The sequence below is a fragment of the Episyrphus balteatus genome, chromosome 2 (genome assembly GCF_945859705.1).
Source record: "Episyrphus balteatus chromosome 2, idEpiBalt1.1, whole genome shotgun sequence".
NCBI classification, from domain to species: Eukaryota; Metazoa; Arthropoda; class Insecta; order Diptera; family Syrphidae; genus Episyrphus; species Episyrphus balteatus.
In genome coordinates this window covers 48,360,512-48,386,668 of record NC_079135.1, presented here as the reverse complement: position 1 = coordinate 48,386,668, position 26,157 = coordinate 48,360,512, and the positions used below count along the sequence as shown (strand labels likewise).

General features: G+C 29.1%; 1 protein-coding gene and 1 long non-coding RNA gene across 4 annotated transcripts in view; one reads left to right on the top strand and one right to left on the bottom strand.

Annotated features, from left to right (window-relative positions):
- The window catches only part of LOC129912380 (uncharacterized), a 100,950-nt gene extending 98,857 nt beyond the window's left edge, over window positions 1–2,093 (top strand). Inside the window, exon 3 of the long non-coding RNA XR_008771823.1 lies at window positions 1,925–2,093. This is a non-coding gene — a long non-coding RNA (uncharacterized LOC129912380). The remainder of the gene's footprint in view (window positions 1–1,924) is intronic.
- LOC129912375 (protein sprouty) overlaps window positions 1–26,157 on the bottom strand; it is a 54,278-nt gene that overhangs the window by 10,521 nt on the left and 17,600 nt on the right. For 2 of the 3 annotated variants that reach the window (XM_055990584.1, XM_055990586.1), the window contains exon 1: window positions 13,553–16,756. The exons of the other annotated variant lie outside the window; for it this stretch is intronic. The gene's annotated coding sequence lies outside the window, so the exon portion shown is untranslated. Of the gene's footprint in view, window positions 1–13,552; window positions 16,757–26,157 lie in introns of those variants that run through there. 3 annotated transcript variants of the gene reach the window in all.

Genomic DNA, 26,157 nt, shown 5'->3' with positions numbered 1-26,157 from the left:
TAAGATCATTCCTTTTGTTAATTTTAATTGTTTGGTATTGATTAAAAGCTTTACAAAATTTGTCTTTTTTGAACTTGCAAAAATATGCTTTTTTTACAAAAGTTTCAGGAAATTGAAATAATAGTTTTGGGTTTTAATAAAAAAGTACAAATTTTTTTAAATTTTTTAATTTGTAACGAATTCAAATTCAACATTATCTCCTTAGCTATAAATTTATTTATTTTTTTGAATGAGATCGAAGAAGTTGACGTTAACTTTTGTTGTAAGCTGAATATTACAAAATAAATTTATTATGTGAATTGTAAGTGTTTGTGATTTCAACATAATTTTTAATTAAACATTTAATTTATGTAGTGTAGTGATCAAATAAAAAATTTCAAAAAATGGTTTGTAAGTAACTTCCGTGAATGCGAAACGTAGGTGTGTCGTTTTTTTTTACTTGTATTTGATAATTTCTTTTCCTAATAAATGAATCATTAGTCTATGAGTTTTGATAAGAGGGGTGATGACAGCTTAAATATGTATTAATTTATGCTCATAATAATCCATTCGAGAACGTCCTTATTTAATATTGATTATCACGTTTTCTCATGATCTAAGAAGCCTATTTATATAAAATTTATCTGAAATGGAGATATGATATTTAAAATAGAAAAAAAAAATACACAAAGATCCTTATGTATGACACGTTTTTAATGACGTCAAGGAATCCTTCCACATAATAAATATATATAGTCATGCAATCTTAGACGACATCACTATGACTATGTCTATTTATGAAGAAGATAAAACAACAACAACACAAAAAAAAGGACGAAGAACAAAATTCTTTTGTATGCCATTTTTTTTTCTATTTATAGGTTCACTTAAGTTCCTCTTTTTCTAGTCTTTCGCATAGACACTAAAAATTTTGTTATCCTTGTTGGTCCTTTTCAAAATTTATGATGGCATGTTTGTAAAGGTTATGTGTATCTTTAGTGTGAGTTTTTTTTTTTGTGATGAAAAAAAAAAAATCAAACAAAAGGAACTTTTCACACACAAGACTGACACTGCATGTGGGTGGAGATTTTATTAGTATACGAGTAGGTTGATATATATATAAGGTTTTTTTTTCTTTCTTTATGATATTTATTATTTTTATTTTGTTTATAAATATTATTATTTGGAATACGTATGAATGAAGAAAATAAGATAGGCTTGCGCTGTAGGTGTCGATATATGAAGGTTATAAATGTGATGGCAAATAAATGGCAAATAATAATAATTGCCAATGTCTGTCGTCATCGTGATGTACTTTAGTCTCGTAGGTGTTTGGGGATTTAAACTTACTTTTTTTGCCAGATTTTTTTTTGTCTATTGTACATTACATTACAGCTTTGTAAAAAATAAGAGTAAAATAAATCTCTTTTAAAATGGGTTAAAAACATAGTTTTTTTTAAATTCAAATCGTTGTCAATAAATCGGGGAAATCTTTGAAACATTTTTTTTCTAAATTAGAGTAAAAATAAACTTCATGTTTTCAATGTTAAAATATTGTAAAATAAAAAAATATAGAAAATGAATATATGGCAATAGGGTCTTAAAATATAGGTACACTTTTTTTTAACTAAAGGCAAACACAATTGCATACGAGAATAGGATGTTTTGATAATTTCTAATCTAAAACTTTGAAGCTTTGACTTGCTAATGCAAAATATAAGAACAAGAAGAACCTAAAAACATATCGCAGTGTTTTTTTTTTTATCTAGCTATATCTAGTGTTGTTTTGGTTTGGATTTTATTTTAGATGTCTGTCAATAAATCTTTTAGATGCAATTCTCATAATTTCAAATTCATTGTGTTTTTGATACTAGACTGTGTATGTGACTGTCTGTTTATTTAGAAGAAACATCTGTTCTTTTTTTATCATTCTTACTTCTTTCAGGGGGAAAAAAATCTGAATTATACCTGTTTCCATGAAGAAGAAAATTATAGAAAGAAAAAAAAAAAAACAAGAACAAAGGTGTACACACAATCTGGGATAAAGAGAAAGGTCGATCACTTGACTGACTTCAAAATGGTTCAACAAAATTTTAATTTCTTCCTCAGGTGGACCTATACAGGGTGTCCCAAAAGTAATGGATCAAACGAAGTATGCTGATAGGCCAACTTAAGGGCTCTCAGAATTTGGTAACTTGTCCATCCCAAATCCTTACGGTTTTCGATTTAATGCAGTTTTTGTGAAATTTCGATAAATCCCGACTTTGCAACAGTATTTTGCTTCCTCCGCTCATAATTGATTTTTGTTTTTTACAATTCTTTCGCTAAAACATTGCCTAATAATAAGAAATAATTAATTAATCAAAATATTTTTTTTTTCATTCGCCATTTCGCTGCAAATGAATTAACAGTTCAATGTTTTATGAAAACTCAATTTCTCACTTTTATTTCAGAGCAACACCCTGAACAAATTTTTTATGGTGTGACCCTGGTTTATTATCTTGAAAACTTGCCGTGTTATTACAATTTTCAAAAATGTATAAAAGTTTCCAAAGTTGAAGTTAGAACTAAAGATATTACAATTTAAAAGCAACAAAACAGGGTCTGTCAGAGAAAAATAACAAAGAAAAATAAACAAATTTTCTCGACTGTTGTTTGTTTATTTCTTTTTGAATAAAAGCCTCGATTTTTGTTTGTTATTTTGCTCTGAAAACCTCTGTTTTTTTGCATTCAAATTGTAATATCTTTCGTTTTAATTTCATCTTTGCAAACTTTTATACATTTTTGAAAACTGCAATAACACGGCAAGTTTTCAAAATAATAAACCAGGGTCACACCATAAAAAATTTGTTCAGGGTGTTGCTCTGAAATAAAAGTGAGAAATTGAGTTTTCATAAAACATTGAACTGTTAATTCATTTGCAGCGAAATGGCGAATGAAATAAAAAATATTTTGATTAATTAATTATTTCTTATTATTAGGCAATGTTTTAGCGAAAGAATTGTAAAAAACAAAAATCAATTATGAGCGGAGGAAGCAAAATACTGTTGCAAAGTCGGGATTTATCGAAATTTCACAAAAACTGCATTAAATCGAAAACCGTAAGGATTTGGGATGGACAAGTTACCAAATTCTGAGAGCCCTTAAGTTGGCCTATCAGCATACTTCGTTTGATCCATTACTTTTGGGACACCCTGTATAAATTATTTATATGCCATTACGTTCCACTTGAATGAAATATCTATTTGAACAAATTCATTAATGAAAGAAGAAGAAAAAAACAAAATACAAAAATTCAAATGTTTACAAGAAATTCCCAAAAACCAGACAGACGACGACTAAGCCAACAGTGGCGTCAATTATGACACGTTGTTATCTTCTTGAATCTTAGAAAACAATCTCTGCATAGTTATATCTTATAAGGCTCACTCTCAAAGCTATACCATTCAGATTTTATTATTGGCGGTTAAACAATTTTAGTGTGAGGTAATCAATACAGAAAAAAAAATCTGCTAATTCTGGTTTTTCCCAAATTCAAATTTGCATTTTTTAAGCCCAAGTTTCTTATTTAAATATTTTACATTCAAAGTTTGGAACTAAGATAACTTTAAAGCTAATTTTTTTTATTGAGATGGTTATTTGTTAAGGGTTAGATGTTTGTGGAACTATGTGAATTGTGTGTGTATATTATGATAGAAAGAACACCTGTTCAGTACTCCAAATATTGTTTTTTGTTTTTTATTTTTTGGAATATGTTTTCCAAATTTTTTGGTTCGCATCGCTTTAACTCCTTAAACAGATAGGTAAAACAATGATTGTTACTAATTTAGCAAGCATTTTTAGTGTACAAATGACTTCGTAGAAACTTATAGAAATCTTCATTTAAAACTAGAAAAATAAATGGCAAAGGTGTTTATCCATGTGGTTTCTAATAATTTTTATGAAACTAACATAAACATAAAATATTATAAACCAGAAAGAAGAAGTAAATCGTTAACAAAATAATTCAAAACGTTAGAATAATATTAAACCTGTTATGTGCTCTTTTTGTAATCCTAATTTTTTTGAATCTGCTGATCTTAGTTTCATGAAGATATTTTTTCAAGTGAATTCAAAGTCTTTAATGTACATAATTACACACCCCTTTTTACATCGTCAGCGTCGTCATTGCCGCTGTCGTCGATCGTAACAAAAAATAAATACTCAGTTCAAAATTCTGCACTCGACATACAGTCTTTGTTTATAAACAAGTTGAAACTAAACGACTACATACTTAATGATGACTTTTTTTTCCTACCTCGAGTTGTTTTTATTTATTTACTAGTTTGCCGTGAATTAACAAAACAAAACAAAAAAATAATGAATAGCAATGATATTTTACAAGCGCACTTATTGCTTTTTTTCGATTTTGTAAAAAAAAAAAACAGTAGCTTAGTTGAGATGTATATTTGCTGATTGTAGATAAATTATTTTTTTTCGTAATGTATATGTTGTTATAGCCTTCTTTAAGATACACATTTTGCATGATAAACTTAACTGAAAATGAATTCAAACTATTGTGTCGTTTTTCAAACAAAATATTGTTTTTTTTTTCAAACAAAATAATACCTACTTCACAGAAAAGATAACAAATTTGAAATTAAGAAGGTTTAAAGTTATCAAGAAATGTGTTCTATTAAGATGCACGTGCTCTCTTTAATCGAAACATTGTAACCAATGTGGATTTTATTGTAAATAATAGTTGGTAATCTCAAAAGAAAAAAATATAAAGATCAGTCACTCGAATTGATGAGAATCAACAAGAACGAACATTTTCGTTGAAAATAAAACTAAAGACATTTAAAAAGAGGATATGGTAGAACTTTCAAAAAATACCTTTATAAGAACGGTATTGTATCTAAATACATAATATTCTTTGCTATTTTATGAATAAATAAAATAAATAAAATAATTTCGGAACAATTCAATGACAATAATTGTATTGTTATGTTTTTTTTTTCTTTTAATTTTATTGTAAACATTGAGTGTGCGATAATGAAAAGGGATATCCGGTGACATTCAATTAGCAAACATAGCAGAATAAACAAATAAATTTAAATACCTACTAACAAAATACACACATACACATGTATGAATACAAACACAGCCGCATAATACAGAAATTTTTGTTCTTCTTTTTTTTTATTTTAAATACAAAATGACAAGCAATATAATACATTTATAGCTTACAGAACAAAAAAAAAATCAAGCAAGCTTGAGGCGCGTTATGCTATGGCTGTAATGTGTGTCGCGCCCAAAAGGCTTTAATCAAGTAAATAGGCCGCATCTGAACTGAATGCCATTTACTCGTATACACAATCTATCTTTGCACATGTTATCTCTTTGGTTGCGCGTTTATTTCTCGTGTTATTTTTTTTTCATTTCAATTTTTTTTTTTTTTTTATAAATTTTTTTTTTGTTGTTCCATGTGCGAGCGGCATAAAAGTAGAATTCATTTTTATGCGGATATCCGTTCTGTTTTTTTATTATTATTTTTTTCTCTGTGTAATGATTGCGATATTTATTTTTTGTACTATTCGTACAATATCTACCACTACCACCCTAAATTATGGTGGATATTTTTTTTTAAGCAAACTATGTATAACTGTTAAAAATTCTGAGCAGACTCTTATTGGCGCTATTTTAAAACATAGCTGGAAGGAATAGGAGCGGAGCATTTCTAAATGGTGCCAAAGCGCTTTTCCACTCTCAATAACCTGACCATGAATTTGAATAAAATTTCTTCATTTCGTTGTCACAGGTTGGCATTTGTATACTCTTTCCAAAAATTAGCGTATTTTTTTTGTCACATGTGGGACAGATAAAAGTTATGATTTTTCTCAAATCGTTCTCAATTAAAAAAGAACTACAGATTAAATTAATGCTAGTTTCACGGGTAGGACAATGTTTGTCACAGGTGTGATGTTTCTTTGAAAGAAAAAAAATATTCTTAGGCAGAAAAAAATTGTAATTTTATTTGCTTTGACTAAAAGAGATTGGAAATGCAAGTGATTATTTCAAACTTATATGTGCAAATGTCTAACAATTTTCCTAGTTGAAATTCTTCAAATAAATAAATAAAAGCTTTGTTCAAAAACCCACCAACCTACTAATTTTTTTAGTTCTTTTTAAGTAACTAAAGAAAACTATTTTTCAAGATTAATTACGAGTTGTTGGTGAAAAAAAAATCTCTTATGACCTCCTATTTTGCTCGAATAAAAATATTTTAGATGCGTCTTGGACAATTTTATTTGGTTTTCTTGAAATAAAAGGACCTTAAATCACGTTTTTTAATAATTGCTTACGGTTTTTCACTATTATTTTTAACCTTTTATTCAAACGAGTTTTCATTATTTATGTACAACGGCGTAACGCATCAGAAACTTATTAATCGAAAACATGATGAGTATTTTTTTTTAGATTTAATTTCAGTCACTGACTATTTTTTAGCAATGTTCAGTTCGATGTCCTTCATTTATTTGATACCTACCAATCATAAATAAATATCTCTTTTTAAAAAATGTTTTACATACTTTATATATTTCAAAATCCAAATAAAAAACAAACATATCTAATTTTTTATTTGTCTAAAATAGATTTATTATATGAATTTTCATATCCCTATATATATAATTCTCTTAATCAAATGTTTTTCATTAAAAACACCCACCCGCACACACGCTTTTGTAGAGGAAACGGCACGTGCTGTCGACCTGTCAACAATATCCTCAACCAAAATTTGATTCGCATAATTTCGCTAATAAATAATAGCAGCTCTATACTCCTATAGAATCAGTTATATTTTTGTATATGATTAAAATCACCTATCACAATCGATTTTCATAAAAATAAATTTCACCTTCTATAATACGTCATGTGGGTTGATAAATATGTTTGAATATGCTTTTTTTCTCCTACGTTTTTACAATTTTTTTTTTTTTAGTTTTAAGAAAATAAAAATATTAATGTCAATGCAACTTGCACTGCTGATGATGACATCAAAAAAATTAAACAAAAATGAAAACAACGACAATCTACAACAAACCATCCTAATCTCTCAAAAATCGTAATCGTTTTTCAAGACAAAAATGACGTGCAGACAGAAAAATCAAATGAATTCAAAAATTAAAATTTTTGTTTTATTTTGAAAATTCTTCTTATTTTGTTACAAAATTAGAATAATAAATAAATTATATTTTTATTTTGTATAAATACATCCGATTGGTGCCTACCTAATGCACATGCACAAAAAATAATTGTGTAGAGGGAAGGGAGATCTTCAAAGATAATAATTTAAGTGTCGACGACAACGGACGCCAGTTTGTGGTTAAAATTGTTTTTGATTTGTTAAAACAAAAAACAAAAATAATAGGGATATGCCGGCTCAAATCGAGAATGAAAAAGATGAAAAAAAAGATAGCCATTCACAATAATAAAAGAAAAAAAACAACAACAAATTATGACGACGAAGACAAAAACGACAAAATCACAATGCTGATGAGAGGAGAAAAAAAAGTGGTGGAATATCGATTCCAAAAACGAATGTCTATAATTAGTTATTCAAAAGAGGAATTATATTAATTTTATTTGGCTACCTGAATAAATTATCGAAAACCAACTCAATCAGATATTTATCTCCTTTCAATCGTCTTTATAAAAAAAAACAAAAATACATAGAAAAAACAAAGTTTAAAGAAGTTTTTGTACTATATGAAAGGGAAAATGCACCTATCTAGTTTGCATATTTATAGGATGAATAAATTGTTGTAATTTGTAGATTTTGTTTTATCAATTTCTTTCAATATTTAAAATTTGTTTGGTATTTTTATTTCGTTTTTTTCTTAAAGACATTCAAAAATTAGTGCAAATACTGTTTGAGAAAAATGTTTTAAGAAACAGTAGTTAATGTTTAAATTTTATGACAGACTTATGTATTTTTAAAATCATATCCCATAAATATTTTAACACAATCTTTACTCATTTAATACTAAACCATTTAAAGTTTTTGCTTCGAAATTGATTTCCTTATTCTTTCTTGGTTTTGAAAACATACTTAAGGCAAGTTTAAGACTTAAATTTAAATTTTTTATGAAATTGTTATGCAGTACCCATTTTAACATTTAAGTTACAAATTTTGGCAGTTTAATCTTGCTTTCAAAAGTAAGTTCTAGCATGTTTCGAGTTTGTTGATCTGTGCCTTTTTTGGTAGTCAGTTAAAGGAGTTTGACCCATCACATGAAGTGTTTTAAATTTAGAGATGAATATTACTATTGCTTAGACAACATCACTCCCTGACCAACAGAAATTAAAATCATTTTAAAAATTGTAAAAAGACGTAAATAAGAAGATGAGAAGGCCCATAAAAATTAGATTTTTTTTAAAGCTTTTATATATTTCTTAGGTTAAAAAAAAGATATTTTTACTAGTTAATGTTTTTTTTTATTCTTTTTTCAGACTTTTGTATTTTAAAAAGAAACTTTTATGAGAAGCTTATGGAAACGCTCATTATACATTATGGGGTAGTATAAACATTTCGTACCGGGGTAAGTATCCATTTTTTTTTTTTTTAATAGAAAAATCAATATAAAACAAAACACAAAATTGGGTTTCGAAGTTTCTCAAGATAGATAATGAATGATACTAGATTTAGAATTTTCTTTGTTTTTTTTCTAAACATTTAGTAAAGGTTTTTTTAAGTTAAAAAATTTAAATAAAATAAATTGATCTTTAAACATGATAAATAAAAATAGATTAATGCTCAGAAAAAAATGTAAACTTAAAAAAATCACATGGATAAAACTATTTTTTGGAATTACATATTTACTTTTGATGTGGCTGTTCATGTTTGTAAGCAGATGTAAATAGATTAAGCTATTGTAACTAGTGGTTAATTGTTGTATGTTGTTTTTAAGTTTTAAAATAAGAACAAAAATGAAAAACTTTCTAGGATGAAATAACTTTATTGAAACCTTCTCTGTATTCAATAAGCGAAATCATTTTAGCTAAAATTAATATCCAAACTGCTTATACGGTTTTCAAGTAAATACTTAACTTTGATCTTAAAGCCTAGCTTGATCAAGTTTAATTTAAACCCCCATACAAAATTCTCTCCTAAATCTAAGATCAACTCGATCGGCATTCAAGAGTTAAGGAAAGCTTTTTAGAGTGTTGTGGTCTTGATAAAAGGAATCTTTGCTTAGTTGTAAGTCACCAAGCCTTGCCCTTTCATGGATTCGTTGTACAAACAAAATATTAATTTATTAATTTAAAATTCCAGTAACACCTTTCTTATAAAAACGTTAAGAAAAAAAAATATTTCATTAATGTTTAGTAAATCTGTTCGAAATCGTAGACTTTACTATTATCTAACAATAATTGCTTACAAAAAAAATCATTCATTCATTGAAGAGTCTAAAAACCATTCCACTCTAACAGCATTATGATTTAATAATTTCATTGCTTTCTAATCTATATAAATATTTATACTCTATAAGTATACTTAAAAAATGTATTCATATAAAATAGCAACATTTCATTGAGGAAATTATCTGTCAAATAGTTAAACAAACAAAACAATTTAGAAGCATAATAAAGTATATTTAATACAACACACACCTAGATACACTCTTTTTGCTTCTCTCACATATACAGCAAACCTAAATAATATACGTATACATCTAAACAATAATAATAAATAAATTCAATCCTTTTTTTTTTTTTGTGCAAATTTTTATTTTGTTTTTATTGTGTATTTCCTCAGCAATAAATAACTATACCTATAATTTTTATTTTCACACACAAATAGCAACAAAAAATAAATAAAAAAAAAAAAAAAAACAATCATATTAACACAAACACTACACAACCCTATAGACACATTTTGAAGAGTATAAAATATCTCTCGGCCACTCGGCTGTGGTGTATAAAACAAAATGCCAATCGTATTTGTATACACTCTCTGTGAATAAAAACAAAAAAAAAAAAAAAATACCATACATTGTAGCCGTAGGAAATTCTAATTAGACATTGAATTTATTGTCAAGAGTGCTAGCTAGCTTGGGTTGGGTTCTCATATCATGGGGATCTCGAGTCTAGAAAGAAGAGGAATCCAAACCAGGTTCTATTTGAATGAATGCAAAACCATAAAAGCATAGCATCATAGCAAAAATAAAAATATAAAAAAAATTAATTAAAAAAAAAATTCATAAAATTATCTATGGCACATTAGACGGGTCGAAAACCGGAATATTATTGCCGCGTTAGGGTGTGTTATTTAAGAGCCAGATAGACTGTATCTGACTTATGTTATTTTTTGCTTCTCTCGCTGATACTTTTTTGAGAGAGAACTGAAAAAAAAAAATTAAATAAATGCTATGTGATAGATACTAGCCTCTTCCTGTTATTGTCTAACATTTTCTAGAACGAACTAAATAAAAGTTAACAAAACAAAAAGACTCGACTCTTTATCACAAGAAGAAAAATAAAAGAATATTGTTGGAAACCGGAAAATGCACATGCTTAAGTATTTGGGAGACAATAACCAAAAGCCATGACAGACAGACATCCAGACAGACATAATAAGTAGCTTTTATTTTTTGCGATAGGGTACCTACATGTTTTTTTATTTGTACTTATTTTTATTTAAAAAGAGTGCTTGCTCTGCTACGAGCCTATTCCTCGTACTCGTAGTATGTAAAGTTGCTTTTAATTAAGAAGAGATACTCTTTATTTTATATGATTGCTGCTTCAACAAACAGTATATTATACAAAAATATCTTTTTTCGCGTTCTAGAGATACTTTTATTTTACTTTTTTTGATTCTGTGAGAGAGAGGCTATGAATATACACGATACACAACAACGCTGTCGTCGTCGATGGTCACATGCAAAAATAAATTAAGTCACACAACCAACCCAAACCAACAAAACCGACAGGCAAAATAAAAATAAAATAAAAGTGGGCTGCAATAAAAAAATACAAAAATATATAAAAATAAACAGATTTATTTAAGAAAACAACCGAAAAAAAAATAAAAAAATAAACGGCGATTCAACATTTCAACTTCATTCAGTAAATCAGATTTGTTGCGCTATTTTACAAACAGATAGTAGATTGATTTGTTGGCTATAGAGACAATCTTAACATACATTGTAGGTAGGTTTTATTTATTTTTGGTTTTGTTTTAATTTTATTTTTATTTCTTATGTGAGGTTTTGTCCAAGATAGCAGATTGTTGTGGTGAAAAATCATCTTCAATGAAAACAATAATTCAACGAAGGAGATCATTATATTGATATTTATTATTATATTTAAAAGCTAATTAGAAGATAAAATTAATTCATCGTTTAAATATTTTCTGAAAGTAATTAGAAATTAATCAGAGTCTTATTTTAAAATGTGGTTTGTGGTTTGTAATCATTAATAAGTGAGACGTTAAACTGTCTTAGTTACATTTTGTATAAATGTTTTATAACATGTATTATTTTCAATTTTTTTTAGGCTTATTATGAAATGGATCAATAGATCCAAAGTTTTCGATACGCCAATTCCACACGTAAAACTATATTCTAGTACAAATAAGAATGTTTACATTGTAAATTGAGTTCTTTCTATTAGCAAAAAAATGCATGTATTTAGTCAGATTTAAGGGATTATTTTTACAGCAGAATCATATTTGTCAAATTATGAAATTCTCAATTTAGTCGTGCTTTAAAACTTTGAAGTTATAAAGGGCCAAGTAGGCACTTATAATGCACTTACAATTTCAAAGATGGAAATACAATTATTTTCAAATTAGGAAAAGTTTATTTGATATGTCGGTATTTGACTAAATTGAAGAAAATTATGAACAAAATTGAACTGACCTTTTTCAGCTGTTTCGTACTTATGTAAAGTTGTGGCTTTAAAATTGTCCTAATTTGAAGTCTAGCAGCTCGAGTTTTTAAATGTACCCCTTGACGTAATGGTTAGTGCGATGAACTGTCACACGAGAGGTTCTAGGTTCAAATCTAATATCAACCACTCAGACATTTTTTTCATGTACATATTCTGCCTCTTGCGAGGAATTGGCAATGCTTTCGAGAGCATCAACGTCATGCATCTTACTTCTTACCTTAGCCGTTTGAACTCTGCAACACATTTTTCGTCTATCGGCGTTTGTGACATATATGAATAGCCTTGAGTTCGAGTTCGCTAATGTGATTATCGATAGATAGTTTATAATCAATTTAGCTAAATTTTCGACTGCCTGTCCCAAAACAAAAAAAATTCCAAATATGAAATTAGTGATTGATAAAAAGGAAACATCAGTTATTAAACTAAAAACTAATAGATATTGAAATTTTAATAATCAGCCTTATTGCGATTTGCAACTATCAATCGATAGTTGATACAAATTAAATTTTGATATCTTAATACTTAATTAAGAAAAGTTTTGAAAGCAGAGAATGGTCCTTACCGTTATTAAATGAAATCTAATTACAAATTCCATTAAAAAGTTGACCAGTTTTCCTATTAATTAGGTACAAATTGAATTGAAATTTCGAATGCATTTGAAAATAGAATCGAGCTTCATAGCAAAAATCAAGTTTTATTCATACAGCACATTCAAACTTGTTGTCAAAAGCATATCCCAAAAACACATTTGAGTTAAAATAAATTTTTAAGTTCAGGTTAAAAAATGCTTTGAATCTGCTTGAATAATTTAATAGCTTGATAATTTTTGTTTAATCAAAATATTTGAAGCATCTTAAATAACATGTAATTTCATTTTCGATTTGTATTTGGGTATAAGATAATGCCAAATAGAATAGCAAAAAGGGAAATATATTATCTACATTATCAAATCAGTCTCGAAACAAGGTAAACTTAAAGTGCATTCAAAAACGTTATGTAATTTTTAAACGAGAAAAAATATTCGTGTTTAGAAATATTGTACAACAGACAGTGTCTATAACACGTATATAAATAAAGCTGTTGATTTAAAGGATTCTATAGTTTTGTTCTTGTAGATTCTGTACTTTTTTATTCGGAGTAAAATCTTACGACAGAATTAACTACTTGTAATATATTTGAACTTGATTTTTTTTTTAATTAAAAGAATCTAGTTTAAGGGGTTTGCCTACTGTCAAACTGGACATTTTGTAAATAATGTTTAAATTCATCCTATCACAGATCATGATTACCTAGTGTTTCAGTATTGAAGTACTGAAATGACATAAAATTTAATCCCTTATTCTAAAAACTATATCAATGATCAATAGGGAGTGTTCTTGAACAAAAACAAAAAACCTAATTGTGGAACTGCAGTAAAAACCTCTTCTTTCAATACCTACTAAAAAACCTTCATTTAATATTTTTCAATTTATTTAAATTATTGTTTCTACCGGATATTCTTGTTACACAAAAAAAAATATTTTAAAGGATCACGATTAATTTCCGGTGAGAAAAGTTTTAAAATATCACAAGACCCTATCAGATTTAATTCAAAAGACTAATAGAATCTCATAGAAATATGAAATTAAATTTAACTTACATTATTTTACAAAGCAATCAAGGGAAGTTTTATTCAAACTTCGCACACAGTTTGCTCCTTTTGATTTCCATGAACAAAATAATCCCAAAAAAATGTCAGTCTAAACTGGCGCTGCAACAAAATTTGATTTCGCCGTAAATTTTTTTTTTTTTTTAATCTAAGTTCAATGATGATCGTGATGAATTGAATTGTTGTACTTTTTGTTTTGTTTTCTTGAATGAATATAATATTTAATCCAATAAGCTTTCTGTAGGTGCAAAGTAATCCACAAACACTCACTTAGCTCAATTATATTTTTTTTACCTCCTTTGCATTTATAAATTATATTTTGTAACGTATGCTTTCATTGAGCTACTTAATATAAATAATTTTTGTTGTTGTTGTAATTATAAATTCGCCTCAGTACAAAATTTGTGTAAGCGAACTTAAATCATAAATCACGGTTTTCGTTACAAATAAAAAAAATGTAAGAGGCAGCACATCACAAACACTTTGTATTTTTTTGTTGCTTTAAAAAAAAAATTATACTTTTTTAATTTTCTTTTTTCAATACTTTTTTTCCTTCAATGCGCGCACTGCTATAACTCTCGTTGAGCTATTTTTAATTTTTTGATTTATATTAAAGGGGAAAGCAACGAAAGCAAAAACCAAATAATAAGAAAAAATTCATTCATTCATTAGATTTGCACGATTGAAGATGAAAGATGAACGATTTTCTTTCTATTTTTCTTTCATTTGTATGAAATTTTTTTTCTATAGACATATAGATACTCCGCAATTTCACTTGAAATATTTTATTTTACTTTCTTAAGCATTTTTTTTTATTTTAATAGACACTCATAACTAATAATCGCGTCGTAGATACAAATTTAAATTTCAGATATTAAATTTCTATAACATCAGATAGGTTTGCATCTTTTTTTTTTAAATTCGTTTTATTTTATGTCGAAATCGAATCGAGATGATGGTTGGTGGTATGGTTGGTGTTGTTGAGATAGAGATGGTGTGAGATTATATCGAAATATATATATTTATCTTTTCTTGCAGGATGTTTATGTTTAGTGTAAAAAGTAAGTATCCAAAAAAAATTATTTATACAAAAAAATAGCGCACACACAACAGACAAGAAGTACTCTACAACTCTTGGTAATAGATACAAATTTAAATACAAAAAATCTATCTTTTTGTGTTTTTCTTTATTTTTTGCTCTTCACAGCACGATCAGATCGGGAGTTTTTTCTCTATTTTTTCTTGATCACGAATGTAAAATAAGTTGAAATTATAAATCTACACTTTATTTGTGTTGCCTATAGGAATTTTTTTTATAGATAAAAATGGTTTCCTTTATTTGTTGATGAGAAAAGGCACACTCCTTGTATTTTTGTTAATTTAAAATTATTTATTTTTTCATTTAATTTAATTGTATTTTGAAAGAAAATAATAATAATTCGTTCTTCTTTCTTCCGATCATAAAAAAACCGACGATCGCGATCGCTGTTTTTCAGAGGGCTGAAGTTTTAAAGCGAAATGTAACGAATGCTGTGGCAACCACATTAGGAGGTCGAATTCAATCCGTTTCTCTACTACAGTAAGATACTATACTACCACATATCATGATATTGTGTATCTTTGTATCTATGTATGTAATACAAATACAATATCATAAGAAAATTAAGATCATTGAATTTTTAGGTACACAGTGTAGACTCTATTTTGCAGCAGTGCTGGCTGTATATGTATGTGTGGGTAAGGTAGAGTAGAGTAGAGTAGGCCTAAAAGGTGTAAAGTGAGCGAAGTGATTTCCTGTGCTGCTGCTGCTGATGTTGCGGCGAACTAGTATTCAACACGATCAATACCGACCGACGATCGACCGACAATGACGAAGAAGTAAGAAAAAAAAGTAGACAACAACGACACGGCAGGCAATAGCAAGCGCTAGCTATTCCACAAGAGATCAGGCGAATTTATCTTTTTTTATATTCTTATTTCTTTAAGAATATTTTATTTCACTGGATTCTAAATCGCCGGTAAACAAGATATTTTAGAAGTAATTGTTCTACTTTTTTATATCTAGATACAATTTATTTAGTTATATAAAATATTTAACCCATTGATTAAGTTAAATATACAAAAATGTGAGATATTTTCGCCCGTTTTCAAGTTCGTATTTTGCGATTGTTTGCTATTTTCTTTTTTTGCTTTTTTTAAGAGTCTTTTGCGAGAGAGATAAGCTTAAATGACAACACTTCAGTCTACTCCATGCGGAATATCTCAAACGACTGATAAATATACACACGAATAATTTTCACTCGACTCGATTATGTGTGTGGACACATGCGGCGAATGTATCTGTGTACCATACACCCACAGATAATCCCACACAATCGAATTGAATAAATGAGTGTGTATCTATGTGTGTGTGGTGTGGTGTAGGAACCTGTTTTTGTTGACGTTAAAGTTGACGAAAACGACGACGATGAAAACGGCGACCGGACGCGATTTTACACAGCAAGACACCAAAGAACAAACAAGACTGACAAATACAAATTCGAATATATGCACGCCGTCTCATTCTATCTTTAAAGCATAGAAAGATTATTTCTACATCTGTTCCGCGTGCTGAAGTGAGGGTGTGAGCACAATAAACGGAAATTGAAAATAACACTCTTGCATGAAGTTTTATATCTCAACAACGCATAGAGAGGTATACCTACAAATACATTCGCAGTCGCAGTTCGTGTTAAGTCTAAAAACCATCTGAAGAATGAAAACTTCTTTGAATAGAGAAGAGAAGACCAGACCAGAGTCAGAGCAAAATGAACCTAACCCCAAACACAAAATGTTTCCCTAGCCACCATTCATTTAAAATATAAATCAGGCAATACGAGTTTTTTTTTGTCGTTCCTTCACAATGTTGTTGTTGTTTGGTCTTTTTGTGGCAGTAGTGGTGAAGTATCTGTGTGGATAAGTTTTTGTATGTATTTGTGTGTTTCATTAATGAAAGAAAAATACAAAACGAACAGAGCAAAACCATCAATTCAACTTTGGGGGGTATATTGCTGTATCTGGTTTTCTAATTATGTTGGTATTGGTTTTGCTTGATGGCGATTTCATTCATATATTGTGTTTGATGATTTTTGTTGTGCAAAGCCAGCTTTTGCCTTTTCTGTTGCTGTTGCTGCTGCTGCTGTTTCCTTTCAAAGAATAACAAAAAAAAATATATATATATATTTTTTATATGGATGGTATAGAGGTAGGTATCTTCTCTTCTCTATGAATGCATCCGATATAAGGAACAGAGGCAAACATTTTTCTTCAACTCTCAACCAACATCCTTCATTCAATTTGTTATTTTTGTTGTTGGTGTTATTTTTTTGTTTCCTTATATTTATCATGCGCACGCGGAGTTGTTCGTTTATAATAAAGCCATTGATGAGAATTTTTGTAAGGATTTGGCCTTCAAAAACAGAAATAATATCAAATAGATATCTGTTTTTTGTTTCTCCAACTTAGAATTCAATAGAAAAGATACTTTTTAGTGTGGGTGCCTCCTAACTGCTGCAGTAATTTTTTTTTAAATTTTTTTCGTTGTTAATATTAACTCTTATTTTATAATTTTTATCAAAAACAATGAGGAGAACTATTAAGTAAAAAAATAATGTTGAAGGTAAAACTACATTTGGGTGCCTAATTCAAGTTTGAAAACGCAAATTTTATGCCTGCTTTGGGTACTGAAGGGGGCGATTGAAAATAGAATAAATAATCAAACTGAGCCTATTATGTTGGAGCCATATGTATTGGGTATGGTTGTCTTCGTAAGAGTTGCCAATGATATCTTTTGGAGAGACCTTTGAAACCGTGATAAACATGTCACAATAAGAACAAGATTTTAGTGAAAAAAGTTAAAATTTTAACAAAATTTTGAATTTCTGTTAACTCACTTCGCAGTGTGTTGCTTCCAAAAATGCAATGTGGATAGGTAAAAATTGTTCAAATAGAGGTATAGAGTAAAGAGACAAGTAAGGCTCAGAAGTAGACACGTCAATAGAAAGCGATTTCTGATTTGTTAAGTCTTAAAAAGCATTTTAGTATGTCGGCGATTCCATATCGTCACGGGTGTGATACTTGTTTATTTTTCACATTCTACACATAATTGTACAACAATCACACAGCCATTAATTACACAAAGAGTAGGAATTTTTTTTATTTATTTATTGTGCAAAAATCATATGAAATTAAAAATCAAGGGTGGGACAGAAATAGAAAAAAATTTGAATCAGGGTATATTATTACAAAATGTCTGCAAATTAATTTATATTTAATACTTTCCTACACATTCGTAGCTTCTATTACAACAAATTTTCCCATGGATGTCGCATGTATTTAGAATTTTTACGATGTGTTATAAGTTACTTAGAGTAACCATCGCCAAAAGTTACCATTCCAAAAGAAGAAGTGAATCTTAAGGGTCTAGCTGAGTTGTTACTTTCACGGTAGTGACTAGTGATTGGCCAATTTATAGCAATATTTTAAATGGTATTGTGAAAGTTAAGGGCATTATTATCGCACTACTGTAGTTATATTAAGGCCTATTTATAAGGTTTTTTAAGATATTTATTTTGCTTTTGTTTAGCAATCCATATTATTATTTAGTATTGCATTTTGCTTCTTGGGCTTGTATTTCTAACGGCCATTTACTATATAGCTTTTATTACCAGCTCACTCCCTAACCCTAATACTTCTTTACTAGAGTTTCTATCTTTTTTCTTTTATACTTTAATGCAGGCTTTGATTAAATTTGACGATCTACTCAAAATTAAAAAGCTTTCAATATTTTTGTACAAACATTTGGCATCCCTAGAACACACGAATTTTCTGTAGAACGACAAAATGTTCTCTCTTTCAATTTGTTTCTGATTTATTTTATTTTTTTTTCTTAATTTTTTTTTTGTTTTAGGTATTCATTTTGCATTAAAGAGAGGAAGTGGCAACATTATGCACACTTGCACACCACACTGGATTAGCTATAAAAGTTGGCTGTCGTTGCCGTTGCTATTCGTTCGCTCGTTATTTCAGCAGTTGTTTGATTCTCGATACTTTACTTGCTCTACGGATCGTCGTAGTCGTTGTGGTAGTTGGAAACATTTGCACACAGGATATTATTATTGAGGTCTAATAATTCGAATTTTTAAACATTTGATGTACTTTTTTTTATGATTTCGAAATTCTAACACTTTTCATTGAATGGTGTGTCGGAAAGCTTATATAAAATAAGTTTTCAGAGCTAAGAAAAGTTTGGAAGATATCGTTAGTTAGCACTAACTTGAGGGCAAACGAGTGGGGAGGGAACGTCAAGGACACAACTACAATATTTATTCTGCTTTAGTTCTCTTTTTCTTCTCCTCTTTTCGATGAAAAAATAAATAAATACAAAATAAAAAGAAAAAAGAATTGAAATGTTCGACCCGTTTGGAGCTATCCGTTGTGATGGTGCTGCTGTTATATCGCTCACAGATACTTGAGCTATATTTATTAGCCTCTCTCTACTACTCCCAACCAACGCGATCAACTTTGGTTGTGTTTTTTTTTTTTTGTATTTTTGTTGTTGTTGTATTTTTGCGCATTTTTGGGTTTGCGCTACCTACGAATATATTCAGTTTGTTCGTTTTGAGATGCTTTGGCAAAGTAGGTATCCCCCATATGTATCATTGGGTTTTGGTTTTGTATTTGTGTTGCGCGGGGGGATCGATTTGAGACTTGGAAACCGACAACGACGACGACAACAACGACAGACGACGGACGTCGACAGCTAAACAACGACAGAAACGATGGGGACGACAGAAAGAAGACGGTTTTTATGAATGAAGCGGCCATCATAATGAATGGAGGTCTCTACGTGCATGCATACACAATTTCAATAAAAGTATCCGCCTATACAAGTAGATATAGTTAGTTGGTATATATTCATACATATATGAATACAATAAGTATGTTTGTGGAATAAAAAAAAAGTGTCGCTCTTGCTCTATGAGATATACAAAGTTTACCTATATAAAATAAATTTACTATAATTTTTTTTACATATATAGATAGGAATTATTGTGCAAAGTATGTGCGCGGATGTTCAGCTGAAAGCTATACAAGTATTTTAGCATAAATTTATTGCCACCAGAAATATTTCTGTTGTTTTTTTTTCTATTTTTATTTTTTTTTTAGTGGACTTTTTTTTAAATATGGATGTTTATTCAGTAAAAGCCTGCTTAGGCCGGGTGGGTTCTTGTTTTTTGTAATTTTATTGTAATTTGTGGTTTTTGGCCTAAATCGAATATTTTTTAAGCTTTTTGTTTATCAAAAATAGTTTGTAAGCACATGTAAGCAGTTAAAATTCTAAATCCAGAAAAACCCAAATTTATTCAATATATTAATTAAGGTTATTTTAAGTGAGTGCTTACATGATAGAAATGAAAATGTAGCTTACCTATACCTACTAACTTATCCCACACATAGCTTTTGGGTCGTGACTTGGGCATACTTATGGAGAGAGCAAAGGGTATGTGTGACTGCGCACAGAGCGGACGTTGACTGTGAATAAATTGAATGGGAAATCAAAATGATGGTGGCGATCTGTCTAGTTGTGTTGCCAACATATAAACTTTATCTATAATTGTAGAAATAATAAATGTCGGTATAAGTAAGTTCAATTTTGCTGCTTTGTCATATTTTTTTATTGTTTAAAATTTGAAATTAACTCTAAACATTTTTTTAGTATTGTAATTTTTTTATTGTGGTACTTGATATGTAGAAAAATAATTTTTGATAAGGAATTTAAAATCGATAAGGAAATAAACATTCTCGAAATTCATCCAATCTTGTGAAATGTTGTGGTGTTTTTCAACTCTTGTGATTTCTACCGAAGAATCTTAGGAAAAGGTTGCTCTAAAGATGTGTTTTCTGCTGAGTACAACAAAGAAGCCTTGAAAAATGTATAAATATTTTAGAATTAAGGATTAAAACAAGGCTGATACTTAAGTCCCTTACTTTTCAAAACTAATATTCATCAATTAGAGTACGCACTAATTATAAAAAAGCCATGCTAACCTAAGGTTAAAAAAATACCTAAAAATTGAAAAGTAGAATAGCATTTGAATTCTTATTAGGTAGATCATTCTAAAAAAGTTTTTGAGAATTGAGCTAAGAAATGTTACAAGTTTCTTGCTTACATATTTAAACATATTTCAAATCATCAACATTAAAGGTTTATTATTGTTATTTTATTAAATAAAAAAAATGAAACGAATATTATGTTTTATTAGACTTTCAACACCATTATTAAATAAAATATATTTAAATACCAAAAATATTAAATTTAACTTTATGGCACTTGAAATTTCAAAGACAAATATCAAGAAAAAAATTGAAAAAAAAAATTAAAATACCTATCTTGTGCTAACAAAAAACAAGAAAAAATATTCACACATTATTTCTACACCTATAAACATCGCACACACAATCTAATAAATTCATTCAGTTGTCAAATGTACTTTTTTTTATATTATAATCTTGTATATATAATATCTTTTTTCATATATCTTTATACAATTTTTGTGATATTCACACATACACCACCTAAGTGTATTACCTTGGCGATACTTGAATTATAGCGTATTTTCGCACGATTTTCTCAATGAAGATTCAACACTAAAGCACAATGTTAGCTAGCTAGATAGCTAGCCAGCTAGTGATAGCGATTTGAATAGCTTTTCTATCTTTGTGTTATAACTTAAGACAGAAATAGTCGCGTGTGTAAAAACCAAAACTATAAGTATAAGTAGGTGTAAGGTTAATTTTCTTTGATGAAATTCACTCATTCATTAACAATTCGAGCAAAAGTAATCGATTGTCATTGTTTCTTTTTTTTTCTGTTTGTTTTTTATTCTTTTTTATTTTCAATTAGGTGATATTTTAATTTTTTTTTTTTTTTCAAAAAGAGTAACAAAAATAAATGATTTAATTGATAAATTCTTCGAACCACCACACATACATGTAAACCATTTTGTTGTGAAAGAAAAAATATATATTTGATTGATTGGAGTATTGCAAGTAAAAAATATGCAAGCGTAGGTAGCGTAATCATGCTGCCAATATCTTTTTTTCTTGCTGCTGTTGGTTGGAGTTTGATAAGATTTCGTTTTAGGAAACTTTCGTATTTTTGGAAGAATAAGCTCGTATTTATTTATACATGGTACAGAGCATATGGTGACCAGCTGTACTATTTTCTTTTTTTTATGATAAAAATTATGATCTCAAGAAAGGTCAATTTAAGGCAAGATATATTAAAGAAAAGTATAGTTTTTGCATGTCAGACTCAAAATAACTTCTATAAAACTTAAAACACCTTTCTGAAAATCGCCATTTATACATAAATCTGATCAAAAAATGTTTGCAATGTGGAACGTGAAATTGCGGTTTTCCAGTCAATTTATGTCGAAGAAAACTGGAAAATTAGCTCTTTGCATCGGTCGCTGCAAAAGTACTAACAGATGACAAATCAATATAAAAGTTGGTTTAAGATTTAAACCTTTTTTTCCTGAATATTTTAAAATTAATTAAAGAATGAGTCGGAATAAATAAGGAAAAATACGATGCTAGGTTTTTTTTTTAACTCGCAAGAAACAGCCTTCAGTTTTTCAGAGTGTTTGGCTTCACAGTACATCTCACCAACCATTACGACATTTTTTTTTACAAATTTACCCTAAAAAAAGCTAGTTTCATACTCTAATTGAATATTGAATTTAAGGCTGCATGTTTTGATTTAAGTAATATATTTTATGGTGAGTTTGGCATGGCGATTTTTAAAAGAATCCTTATGACAGGAGAATTCCCAATGTAATTCTTAAAAGTCAAAGATTATCCGTGTGGCCAAAAATAAAGATGCAAATGGTTTTAGACCCATTGCAATATTGTCATATATACCCAAGTCACTTGAAAAAATAATGCATGTTCGAATACGAGATTATCTCAATGAGAAGTTTATTAAATTGCAATCAGTGTGCGTTTGGGTCCAAGCACATTTGCACAACTGCGTTGATTAAAATATCTGAAGATATTCGTAAATTATTAGAAAACGACAAAGCTACCATACTTACTCTGCTAGAATTTTCCATAGCATTCGACAAAGTTCATCACTATATTTTTGTTTTGCAAGTTCGGGAGCCAATTCAATTTCTCTCTTCAGGTACTAAGATTATGTCACTCTTATCTCAGCCCTTGTTTCAGATTAGTGGAAATCTTGATTTATTCCCGTGACTAGGGGTGTACCGCAAAGATCAATCTTAGGCCCATTATTATTTTGCCTTTACATAAACGGCCTTTCTCTCAGCCCTATGGATATGTATGCAGACGATATTCAACTGCAATACAGTTGTCGTTTGAAGAATATAATAAGTGGTATAACGTATAAATGAGGTTAATGAGGCGAGGGCCTTTAAAAAATCGTTGCCTGGTCAAGGAGAAATGCGCCCTGTTTGAATACGAAATAGTCAAAGAGTCTTATAATCTCTAGAAAGGTAATTGGTAGCACAAATCTGCCATAAGTAAGGCTTGATGACAAAGTTGTCGATTCTGTTTCATCAGTTAGAAATCTTGGTATTACATTTAATAACACACTAACCTGGAAGAATTACTTTAATTTATTTTATTTCATAACATATTGCAATCCCGGGAACCATTGTATCTCTATAGTAACATTCGTTTCCCTTCATCTGAAAGATCTTTTGACTTAATTCAAACACGTTTTAAATATTTAATATCCGATCGTCAATTTTTCCCTGATGTAATAAGACTATGAAATTCCATACCTCGTCCTATGAGAATGATTAACTCCAGACGTTATTTGGAGATACTTTTACTTTATTTGCTATTGATTGGGTCATCGATCATGTTTATTCAATTCTTTATCATTCACGAGCATGATTATTCACTACCCTCATCTAAATATTTATTTACTATGGCCTTAACTTACTCTTAATTCATTTTATGTCAAAAGTTGGAGTTTTAAGTCGAACTTATGAATGAAAATAAAATAAAAATAAACCGGAAATAATTTCCTGGATCTCTTACAAAAATCATAACCATGTGCCCTAGATGTGATAAACAGATAAACCAGATACACCTTCATATTTTAAAAATGGTCACCCCAATTATTTACACGCCTTACTGTATACACCAAGTAGTGTGAAGGTGGTTTAAAGGAAATGAAATATTTTACAGATACACTCTAACTATATAAACATTCCAAGAATGAAAAAGAGTCCAATCAAACAATAATAATAATTTTCCTATGTAGGTTTGCTTTGATATACGTAAACATAATAATGCCTCTGCAAGAGCTGTTTGCGTGGAAATAAAAAATAATAAAAAAAAAACGCAACGAGGAGTCAAAAATGTGTTTTTTATGCGTGTAGGTATATCTTACTTACGAAACAAAGTTGCGTTGCGCTTATTTCTGACGTTTTCATGTTTTGTGACCATATGGCTTTTAAATTTATGATATTACAACCATGATGATGGTCAGTGCAGTGCGGTTGCATTTAAAGGTTCATTCACACCATTTGAAAACGTTGTTAGTGGTTTTCTTTTTAGTGACCTTTGTTCAGGAAAATGTAGTGATGCCAAATATTTGTATAATTACTACGGGTCGTAATTTGTACAATTTATTAAAAATTAATTTTTGTTTAAATTTTATTTTGATGATTTCGGTTTTTTTTAAGCCATTCTATTCTTAGGTTTTATCTTTTCCATACAACGTAGTATGTTTGTTTATTGTTGGGAATTTATTTTTAAATTTTTGGTAAACACAGGTAGCGATGGACCTTCTTTAATATGAAAGATAAGGAATAGTAGTTTGTCAGTGAAATTGTATAATATTATCGTCATGAATGATAAGATTTATCAGTCGAAATATAAACACTTTAAAACCTTGTAGTACAGTGACCTTAGCGTTTGCCCTCGAAATTTTATGATTATGAACTAATTTTCACTCTAATATTTTGGAGTGTAGTGGTGGTTATAAATTATACACAAATTGTTAACCTTTTTAATTTGATGGTTCCTATATTTATATTTTAATCGATTAAAGTAATAGATGTTTAAGAATTCTAGAGTTGTTGTTGCACAAATTTAATAATACCTACATAAAAAACAAGTTATTTATCAATGCCAATACTTTGTAAAAAAACGTACTTTCGGTCTAAATTTGATATTTCAAAATTAAGGCGACTTACCACTCTCAACCATTGTGCACGTGTAGTTGATTTACAAAAATGGAAGTTTCCGAATGGCTAAGCACTTTTTCATAACATTGATACTCTTTGAGGCTTTGTACAATGTACATATTTACATATTTATACTTTTATGAGTGTAGTTAAATCAAGAAAATATTAATCAAATAAAGTTCGAACTTCTTAACGAATTTAAAAACTGTTTTTTTTTAGACAATCTAAAAATCATGTGAACTATTTTCGAAACTCCTACATATCGGATGACAAAGTTATTATTTTTTTTCTTTTCTAAACGTCTTACACCTACTCATCAAAGCTGGTACATAAATTCATTTCGTTTTACAAAAAACTGCATTAACAAGCAGAACCACCAACTAGCAAAACTATAAGCAGCTTCAGACCAAAACAACAAGGAGACCTGATTGAAAGGTGATTGCCACCAACACAAAAATTTCTCATTGCGTTGCACCGAGCTGCACAAAACTTCGACACTATTTTGTATATTTATCATATTAAAGTTTTTTATATTTATATATAATTTTTTTTCTTATTTTATTATTATTTTTAAATGAATGCAACATCAACCAACAGCAGTCAATAAACTATGAACGTGGGAATCATTGCATGAGAGATGTAGATGCAGATATATCTACATCGTATCTACGTTAAGTTGTTATGAGGTAAAAAAAAGCCCACGTGCTGCTAGTGCAGCCACTCAAAAGCAGGAAACTCTGGAGAAGTTAAAATAAAAAATAAAAACAACAACAAGAAAACGGGGGCGTTGTTCGAGAGTTTGAGGCATACTTCACACTAAATACGAAGACATAACCCACCTTAGGTGCATATTTTTCTCGTTGTCGTCGTCGTCATCGTCGTCAATACGATTAAAATTTTGCTTGGAAATGAGAAATTAGAAAGCTTTTCGTGTTGAGATATGATTGTTTTCTTTGCACTCATTTGAACCACAAGATATCAAAGTAGTTAGTGCGTTGAAAAAGATACACAGCAGATATAGAAGTGTCTCTTGAATCTGTTCAAACGAAACTAAACGTGGGCATCATATCCAGCATTCCATTGAATGTGTGCGTGTGTGTGAAAAATAAAATAAAAGAAAAAAGGGAAAAAAATTATATCAACTTTTCAATGAATTTCATTCATGAAATGGAGCAAAAGACCTATCGACATACAATATACAGAGTGTGATTTCTATGAACACTCATACAGTTATACAATTAGATTAAGAGATAGACTTTAGAAAAAGCTAAAACGAGCGGAGAAAATTGCAATCATCCAAAGTTCACGTGGGCCACTCGGGCGAATACGTAC